General features: G+C 43.2%; 1 long non-coding RNA gene across 1 annotated transcript in view; it reads right to left on the reverse strand.

The window, feature by feature from the left end:
* LOC101935102 (uncharacterized) overlaps positions 1-8,032 on the reverse strand; it is a 69,179-nt gene extending 61,147 nt beyond the window's left edge. Inside the window, exon 1 of the long non-coding RNA XR_256176.3 lies at positions 7,565-8,032. This is a non-coding gene — a long non-coding RNA (uncharacterized LOC101935102). The remainder of the gene's footprint in view (positions 1-7,564) is intronic.
* Between the last annotated feature and the right edge of the window lie 2,659 nt (positions 8,033-10,691).

Genomic DNA, 10,691 nt, shown 5'->3' on the forward strand with positions numbered 1-10,691 from the left:
GTAAATTATATAATGGAATCCAATGCACATGGAAGCCAAGGCAATTTGACTTTTTCAAAGATCGCCTAACAGAGAATCTTGTAATGAATGGTGACAGAACCATACTGCTAAAAATCCAACCTAGTGCCCTTATAGGCAATAGTACTGCTAGATCCCATAATAACAAAAATGGTTCAACAAGCAGAGGGTAAGAGAGAAAGCTAATAACTAATTAGTAGAGCTTCAGGCAATTATGTAATGGCATCAGTGGAAAACTAAGACAGAGACATGACAAAACTAAGCAGATATCCAAACAGAATGACAGGATGCAGGGCCAAACTTGACAATAGCAACATTTCATTCTCTAGGGAAATTACATCTTTCATGCCTCTTTACCTTTGATGTATCCTGTTAGAGTACAAATTAAAAAAATAATGAAGATCCATTGTAACTCAAGACAAACCAGTAGTAAAGTGCCTTCTGCTTCTATGCCTCAATCCTGCAAGGTTCTGAGCGCTCTGACCACAATCCAGTATGTGCTTAAGTGGTTTGTCGGGTTGTACCCAAAGTGCTCAGCACTTTGCTAAATCAGCTATTCCCCCAGCTGTCCTACTTTCAACCCCTCTTTAGTTAGCACTACTCACTTTCTGGACATTACAGGCCCTGCTGCAGAAGGGGGTTATAGCTGCCTTACTGCCAGGGCCGGCTCTGGCTTTTTTGCCGTCCCAGGCACAAGCTTACTGCCAGAGCGCCGGGGGGAGGGCGGCGAGCCCACTGCGGCTCCGCTCTCCCCGGCGGCCAGAGCACCGGGAGGAGGGCGGCGAGCCAGCCGGGGCTCTGCTCTCCCCGGCGACCGGAGCCAGAGCGCCGCACCGCGCCGCCCCCCTCCAGGTGCCGCCCCAAGCACAAGCTTGGTGGGCTGGTGCCTGGAGCCGGCCCTGCTTACTGCACTGCAGCTCACCCAAGTCCATTGTCAGGGTCTTCTCCATACAGACTTTGGGTGAATTTTGAACAACAGTCACAACTGCTCGGAAAATCCTATGCCATTCTATGGCCTGGAGCAAGGAAGAGGATTTTACGGCAACAAGGACCATTCCTTCCCTGTCAACTCTCACCTGCCAAACACAGCACCCATTTATTTGAAGTTTGCCCTAGGGAAAGGATTTTCTGCTAACTGTTTAAGTCATATTTGGATATTTCATATATTGAGGCATTCAAAAAATTGACCATTTCCTTGATGTTTTAAACGTATTCCACATATTTTCTGTATTTGCATTAAAGTTGATGGTAACTATCAATAACTATATAGTGTAATTTTTTTCTGTACTGGAAAGTTTCTATATCTGACACTGGAGGTGCAAACTTCACAGGACCTTTAAGGGCCAAGTTCTCAAAACATTTCTTTAGATATTGGGCCATACTTAGATTATCCTTAACCTCCACTCCATCCTCAGTGTTTAGTGATCCCACTTCTTTCTTTGTTTTCTTCTTATTTATATGTCTATAGAACCTTTTACTATTGGTTTTAATTCCCTTTGCAAGGTCCAACTCTACATGGCTTTTGGCCTTTCTCACTTTATCCCTACATGTTCTGACCTCACTAAGGTAGCTTTCCACTGCCTAAGCCATCTGTTGATCATCATATCTTGTCACACCTTTGTTGCCCTTCTCTAGGAACAGGTAGAATCCCACTGAAGATCACCTGAGCCTTGATTTCCTTAAACTTCTTCCCCAGCCTGGCATAGTCTCCCTTGATACATTCAGACGTATCATTTGTTCCCACATGAAGGGCAATCAGTGGATTCTTTCCTACTCCCGTTAGGATCCTCTTCAGCCTCAGGTCCACATCCCATATCTTAGATGGGGTGGGATCTGAGATACTACAGAGAATTCTTTCCTGGGTGTCTGGCTGGTGAGTCTTGCCCTAATGCTCAGGGTTTAACTGATTGCTATATTTGGGGTCGGGAAGGAATTTCCCTCCAGGGCAGATTGGCAGAAGCCCTGGAGGGGTTTCACCTTCCTCTGCAGCGTGGGGCCCGGGTCACTTGCTGGAGGAGTCTCTGCATCTTGAAGTCTTTAAACCATGATTTGAGGACTTCCATAGCTGCTCAGACATAGGCGAGGGGTTTATTACAGGAGTGGGTGGATGAGATTCTGTGGCCTGCGTTGTGCAGGAGGTCAGACTAGACGATCATGATGGTCCCTTCTGACCTTAAAGTTTATGACTCTATGACTAACATGTCTCTGTGTGTTCACAATTTAGTATGCACAATATTTGCCCACTGTAACATGTACATGCAGCTAATAGAATTTGTACATTCAAAACTCATTTGCACTGGATTTGTTCACACAAACATTTTTTCATGGGTAAATTGCTATTTCTGTGAAAATGGGCAACTGATTTGCATGCACAGTAGCAGATGCATTAGGATAACCAGGTCAAGACCCTTCTGAAAATGGGGTCTCTCTGAAAATTCATCAAAAATAATTCGACTATATCTGGTAATTTTCAGACGTGCCTTTCAATTAAATTGCCCGTTACTACTTTGAAGGAGGAGTGCCACAACTGATTTTACCATGCTGGAGAGAGAATTTCTTTCTTTCCTCGAAATTCTAAGGATAGATTCTGGCCCATGCTAATGTCCTTTGGGGCCAATTCCATGGAGTTGTGGGGGGGTTGCAAGGTTATTGTAGTGGGGGGGTGTGGTACTGCTACTCTTACTTCTGCACTACTGCTTTCAGAGCTGGGCGGATGAAGAGCAGAGGCTGCTGGCTGGGTGCCCCGTTCTGAAGGCAGAGCCACCACCAGCAGCAGCACAGAAGTAAGGATGGCATAGTATGGTATTGCCACCCTTACTTCCGTGCTGGGCCCTCAGTCAGCTGCCACTTTTCTGGCCGCCCAGCCCCCAAGACAGCAGTGCAGAAGTAAGTGTGGCATGGTATGGTATTACCACCCTTAGTTCTGTGCTGCTGCTGGTAGGGCGCTGCCTTCAGAGTGGGGCACCCAGATAACAGCTGCTGCTCTGTGGCTGCCCAGATCTGAAGGCAGCCCAGAAGTAAGGGTGGCAATATCACGACCCCCCTAAAATAAACTTGTGACTCCCTGCAACTCCCTTTTGGGTCAGGACCCTCAATTTGAGAAACACTGGTCTCCCCCATGAATCTGTATAATATAGGGTAAAAGCACACAAAAGACCAGATTTTGTGGCCCATGACATGTTTTTCATGGCTTTGAATTTGGTAGGGCCCTACTTATATAAAAGGACACTTTAACTTTCTCATTAAAACACTACTGACAAATATTAAATGTTGGGAATGAGTATGGCACCGGAAGTGGGTTTATGTTAAATTGTGTAGGATGGAAAATCTTAAGAATTTAAAAAAACAGAGCCTCTTTTAAAAAAGAAAAATAAAATAGAGCTCTTTTCCTCCCTTTCCCCTCTATTCCCCTCTCCATCCCATTTTTCAAGGGCATTTACCCTGCAGGGAAAGAAATCCCCTGCAAGATAACAGGAGTTTTAAAGTTCTTGATCTATAGATCAGCAAAGTGTGCTACTTTCCAAAGCAGGTACTGTTGTGGCTATGAATGAGGGAGACAATTAATATACAGCTATATACCACAAATCTAAAATTCTGGTTGGCTGATAATCTAATGCCTTCCCTAGAAATAGTGCTTAGGAAAAAGTTAGGGGATTGAGGCAAAAACATGGGGCCAAATTCCACTTTATTTACACTAGTGCATAAGTGTAAGTAAGAGAAGAATTAGGTCCAGCTGCAAGGAATCTGCCCACGCTGAATGAAAGATCTCTGATTGTAAAGGAAATAGTTCTATCACCTCATACAAAGAAGGCACTTCAGTAGCTGATGGCAGCAGCAGCACCCATAGATTCTAACCACTGCCTCGTAAGATTGCTGTCCAGGACCAGTTTAATACCTGTGCACAGAATGGCTATTTCAGTGGTAGCTGTAGGTGCCAACAACTATCAGATACTTTTGGTAAGGGGAGGGATAGCTCACTGGTTTGAGCATTGGCCTAATAAACTCAGGGTTGCGAGTTCAACCCTTGAGGGGGACACTTAGGGATCTAGGGCAAAATCAGTACTTGGTCCTGCTAGTGAAGGCAGGAGGCTAGACTCAATGACATTTCAAGTTCCCTTCCAGTTCTAAGAGATAGGATATCTCCATTCATTTATTTATTTAATGCCTTTCATCACAATAGTGTTTCAAAATTATAAATGGGAAAACTCTAACTTCCTTCTCCTCCTACTACTTCTGTCTCTGCCCCAGCCTTGCTCTACCCTTTCCCCCTGCTTGAAAACCAGTAACACTCCCCTTTTCATACCTTACCGGAAGGAAGTTAAAGATTGTTTACATTTTGGCCAGCCAGTCTGAGGGCTATTTGTCTTCACCCTTAGAGATTCCAGGAAATATATCTATATACTAGTTTCTGTTAGATTTAATCTCTTTCTTAAAGGGAGAGCTTCATAGTTTTTAGTTGAAACTGTTGAAAAATTTTATATACTTTGGGATCATCCTCAGAGAATATGGACTATGGTAGTGTGGGGAAAGTAGTAGAAATCTCAAGAGGACAGGAAAGTTTGGGAGGCCAACCCAGACTACTTCCTTGATACAGGGCCTTGATTGAAACTCTAAAGGTCAAGATGCTTTGAAGATACGTTCCTTCCTTGGCACTGAGAGACAGCAAAGAAAGAACTTGTTACCAGCCCTTTCTAAACATCTGAATTTTAAGGACTCATCTTTTAAACAAGCATGTATCAGGGAAAAATGCTCTAAAATTCAAAGCAATTAGGGCATATTGCAATGAATATTTATTTCATACTTTAATTAGTGTGATCCTCTGTCTTGAATTCTACTCCAGGAACTTCTTTTGAACTTCTTTTGATGATGAAATAAACAAAAATCTGTTTTTACTTGACAGCATTGCTCAAATTTTAGCTGTACTTTCACAAGCTCTAATATTACTAACAAAAAAAAACAGTCAAAGGAAAGAGGCAAGGAGAGAGAAGGGAGCCTGGAAGGAAGAAGTGGGAGGCATGGGGGTCACAGGAAAGAAAAGTAGTGCAGGGGGGAAGGGAGAGAGAGACCTGAATAATGTAGGATGTTGTGAAATATGGCATCTATTATTAATCCATATCTGTGCTGATTTATTTATTAGAGAACATATTATAGTGCTTAAGGAATCAAAGATTCATCCTCTAAATTAAAATAATATGAATTCTTTTGCCTTCAGATGCAAGTAGTGATCCAAGAATACTTTTATTTACAATCACTTGTATGGTGGTATCCCATCACCACAGTATCAGAGCACCAACATAATGAAATCAATTGTAACTGAGGAGAGCCTAAAACTGATTGCTAAACTTTAGGTATTTCCAAGCCTGGCATTTTTCTAAGACTCACAGGTAGAGCTGTGAATTCTCTGTAACTTGAAGTCTTTACACCATTATTTGAGGACTTCAGTAACTCAGCCAGAGATTAGGGGTCTATTTCAGGAGTGCGTGGGTGAGGTTCTGTGGCCGGCAATGTGCAGGAGGTCAGAATATTTTATCATGATGGTCCCTTCTGACCTTAAAGTCTATGCATCTATGAGCTGGTTAGAAAATGGATTTTATTCCCAAACAGAAAAATCAAAACTTGAAATATTTCAGCCAAAAAACAAAGTACTTCAATTTGGAAATGCCCAAATGCACCTATTTTCCTCTATAGGCTAGGCTCCCTGACCAAACTACATTCCCCATGATGCACCACATTCTCCTCTCTTGGTGAACCTTGCAGCATGTCATGGGAGATAAGTCTGGCTGGGAAATCCAGCCCATAGAATCATAAAATTATAGGGCTGGAAAGACCCTCAAGAGGTCATCTAGTCCATGCCCCTGCATGAGGCAGAACCAAGTATACTTAGACCATTCCTGACAGGCATTTGTCCAACCTGTTCTTAAAACCATCCCTTTATGGGAAGTCCACATTCTCACTTGGAAGCCTACTGCAGTGGTTAACAGTCCTTATTGTTTTTAAATTTTCCCTAATATCTAACCTAAATCTCCCTTGCTGCAGATTAAGCCCCTTGTCCTACCTTCACTTGTTTCCAAGCCCACTGATCACACTGCATTTATAACAGCCCTTAACATCTTTGAAAATGTATCAGGTCCCCACCTCAGTCTTCTTTTCTCAAAACTAAAACACACCTTTTTTTTAAAAAAAAAATTTTTAACCCTAGCTCATAAGTCAGGTTTTATAAAACTGGTATCATTTTTGTTGCTCTCCTTTGGATTCTCTCCAGTTTGCCCACATCTTTCCAAAAGTGTGGCACAAAGAACTAGACACAGTAATGCAGCTGAGGCTTCCTGCTGAGTAGAGAGGACAGTTATTTCCAGTGTCTTACTTAGAACACTCCTGTTAATGCACCCCAGAATGAAATTTGCCTTTTTTACAACTGGATCACATTGTTGGCTCATATTCAATTTGTGATGCATGAGAACCCCCAGGTCCTTTTCAGCAGTACAGCCACATAGCCAATTATTCCACATTTTGGAGCTGTGCATTTGATTTTTCCTTCCTAAGCAAAGTACCTTGCACTTGCCTTTATTCAATTTCATCTTGTTGATTTCAGACCACTTCTCTAATTTGTCAAGGTCATTTAGAATTCTAATTCTGTCCTCCAAAGTGCTTGCAACCCCTCCCAGTTTGGTGTCAACTGCAAATTTTATAAGATTACTTTCCATTACCCAGGGCATTAATGAAAATATTGAATAGTACCAAACTCAGGACAGATCCCTGCTGAACCCCACTACATGCATCCTCCCCCAAAATTTGACAATGAACCATTGATAATTACTCTGAAGAATACAGCCTTTCAACTAGTTGTGCACTCACCTTATAATTTTATCTAGACATCTCCCTAGTTTGTTTATGAGACTGTCATGTGGGGCTATGTTAAAAGCATTATTAAAATCAATATTATAATGTCTACAGCTTCTCCCCATCTACTAGGCCAGTAACCCTGTCAAATAAAGTTTGATTGGTCTGGTAAGATTTGTTCTTGACAAATCCATGTTAGCTATTACTTATTACCCTATTATCCTCTAGATGCTTACAAATGGATTGCTTAATCATTTGTTTTAGTATATTTCCAGTTATCAAAGTTAGGTGGATGGGTCTATAATTCCCTGAGTCTTCTTAATACCTACCTTAAAAAGGGGAACAATCTTTGCCCTTCCCCAGTCCTTTGGCACCTGTCCTCCAGAGTTCTTAAAGATAATTGCTAATGGTTCTGAGATTGTTTCAGCCAGTTCCTCGGGTATCCTATGTTGAATTTCATCAGGCCCTGCTGACTTGAATACCTCTAACTTATCTAAATATTCTTCAACCTGTTCTTTTTCTATTCTGGCTTGTGTTCCTCCCCCCTTGTTGTTAATATTGATTATTTTTAGTATCTAGTCATAATTGTCCTTTTTTTTTAAGAGAAAACTAAAGCAAAATGGCATTAAACACTTCATCCTTCTTGGTGTCATGCATTATTAGCTCTACTCACCCACTAAGCAGTAGACTGTGATGGGGCACTCACCTCTTTTCAGTGCCTCCTGTTGTCTGGATGTGGTGCTGCAATCTTTTCCGCACCCGGCAACCCCTGTAGGTTGTTGATCTTTGTTGGTAATTCTTCAGTGACTCAACTATCCAGACAAGTCACACATTCTAAAATGGATGAACCCCCATCAGCTGGGGTGGGGCACAGAACTCCTCCAGCTGCAGGGGGAGAGCGAGCTCCACTGGGGCAGCAGGGGGGCACAGAAAGTGCCCCTCCAAAAGCAGCCACATTTTTATTTCTGTGCATGTCCCTGCTTTTAGGCAATCCATTGACAATTTCATAAAAGCTATTTTTTCTTTCCATGATGTATTTGGCCTTGAGATATCGCTTTAGCCCCCTTTCAGTGTAATTAGCCACATGTTCAAAATGCAGCTTTCTGTATGCAGCTGCATAGACATGAGCAACTGAAAAATATATTGGAGCAGATTGTCTGCCCCCACAACACTCCCTTTCAATGGTCTTAGAAGAGACTGAGTAGCTGTGTATTCCGCTGAAGTGTGGAAATTCCTGACAGAGATACAGTCAATAAAGCTTGACCCTATAACATCTCTGCCCTGGTGGGGGCAAAAGGGATAGGGAATGGGTGTGGTTGGAATGCAATATGTGCTGGGAATCCTGACGCGGTGCATGATTTTTTAAAAGCTGCAAGCTGGTGCACATTACAGCAGCAAAACCCACGACAAGGCAGAGAATCCGAGAGCCATAACCAGCTTTCTGATTAGCTCCCCACTCTCTACTGCACCCAGCAGAAGCTTAATGCAGCTAGAATCTGTCCTGACCTCCTTATGAAACAAAGAAGAGTTCACAAAGGGGAAATCTGCTGTGTATGTGGGAAGACAGGGCACAAGCTAGCTTCTCTTGCTTAAGTTACAAGGGCTTGATCCTTCATTCCAGGAAGTCAATGGCAAAGCTCCCATTGACTTTAATGGGGCAAGATCAGTTAAATTAGTTAAATTAGTGAGAAAGAAGGTGTGAGAAAGATTAGCAGCCTTTTCCACTCACTACCCCTGTTAAATTATGTCTTCTACATTAGGTTCTTTTGATTATGTCTTTATGTATTCTACATTAGGTTCTCTTGATAATAATGCACTCAACCAAGATTGGTCAGGTTCGGCGAGCAAAGGTCAGAGTTAATTCACTGTAGACCCTATACATTATGTACTTATATAGCAACAGACAACAGACACGTGCAACTATTCTCAAATATTATTTTGAGTTTCAAAGGCAAATATCAGATAATAAATGTTAGACTTCAGCCTTTATTTAATAGTGTGACTATTTCTTTAATTTTTAAAGAACAGGCAAAGTGCTGCATAATTGCACATGTAATTCAAATTGCATGGAACTCACTTTTAATGCTTTTAAAAGAAATAGTGTCCAATTAAGTAACCTAAGTGCTGGTTGTTAAATGACAATGGAAGTATTCAAAAGCTGGGAGGAATGTTAGGTACATTTTTTCCTTTTTTTTTTTTTTTTTTAAAGGAAAAATGTCAAAAAAAAAAATAGAAGGAATAATGCTGCTTTTCCAGCTCACTGCAAGACAGTAATACTGCCATGCAAAATAATCCCAAACAATTAAGTTGACAGGTTTGACAACAGTCATTGATGTGTGAAGACTGAATACACAGTAGTTGGGGGTGGGTGGAGGGGAGAGAAGCAAGGTAGTTTTTCTTATAAAAATGAGAAGTAGCTACCACTCTGAAGAGTCAGATGTGGGAAGTAACTGTGACTGGGTGAGGAGATGATGTGATACTTATCTGTTCTTTAGTACAACACTATCACAGGATTTATATATTTCTAAAATCACACACAGTGCTTTGCAGCGCTCCCAATAAACAACAATTGAACTTTTCTATAATGAAGTTCATTTTAAAACTATTGAAGGATACTGCCACAAGTGGTACAGGGTAGAGTTTGCTAAGCACAAAGTCAGTGTGTCTAAGAACCTTCTTGGGGGAACTGTAAACAGGAGAATTAATTGGAAAAGGAAATGACTAGGAAATATATTGCACCAACATGATGAGACAGTGACACTGACAAGACATTTCCATAACTGATTCCACTTTCCCTTTCTGGGAATGATACCCAAGTAGGCAAGAATTACCAGAACCACAATGACTAGAAGCTATTATTTGGTGTTGAACTAACCTATGTGGAAAAAAAAAACTGAACAATTTCTTTGGTTAAGTATTCTCTTTTATGTTCAATGGAAGCACAGGCAGCTCCAGGCACCAGCAAAACAAGCACGTGCTTGGGGCAGCCCATTTGCAGGAGCGGCAGGGATCCAGCATGGGAGCTGAGAACCAACAGGGGGCCCTGGGAGCTGTAGTTCCTTGGTTAGCTCCCTGCCTATGGAGCCAGCCCTGGAGCAGGGAAAGAACTACATTTCCCAGCATTCCCTTGGCCACTACCAACAGGAAAGAGGGGGAGGGAGTGAAGTAGCTGAGACCTCATGCTGCAGCCTGCTATGAATGGAGAGCTGCACGCTGAAGGGTAGGGATTCCATATTTTAACATTCAAAAAATAGGACAGTCCACAGGGAGGGTAGCCCCACCCTGCCACCATCCACCCCCTCCGACTGCCCCCCACAGAAACCCCAACCCATCCAACCCACCCGCACCCTGTCCCCTGATCACCCCCTCCCGGGACCCCTGCCCCCCAGGACCCCACCCCCATCTAAGCCTCCCTTCTCCTTGTCCCCAACTGCCCCCTCCTGAGACCGCCCCAACTTCCCCCCAGGACCCCACCCCCTACCTGTCCCCTGACAAATCCCCAGGACTCCCATGCCTATCCAACCACTGCCTGTCCCCTGACTGCCCCCCTAACCCCTGACCCATCTAACCCCCCCCCCCTTCTCCCTGCCCGACTGCCCCCCCCCGAACCTCCGCCCCATCCAACCCCCTTACCGTGCCACTCAGACCAGCATGTCTGGCTCCGTGCAGCGCCAGACACACTGCTGCATACATGCTGCCGTGCTCCCCCGCGGAGCCACAGCCCCCTTTTCCCCCTCCCCCCCCCAGCACCTGCCTTCCAGATTTGAATACCTCAAAATTCAGGAGTGCTCAAGCTCAGTATGGGCAGCTGTTACTTCATTTCTCCCAAATCA

The sequence above is a fragment of the Chrysemys picta genome, chromosome 7, assembly GCF_011386835.1.
Source record: "Chrysemys picta bellii isolate R12L10 chromosome 7, ASM1138683v2, whole genome shotgun sequence".
Classification (NCBI taxonomy): Eukaryota; Metazoa; Chordata; order Testudines; family Emydidae; genus Chrysemys; species Chrysemys picta.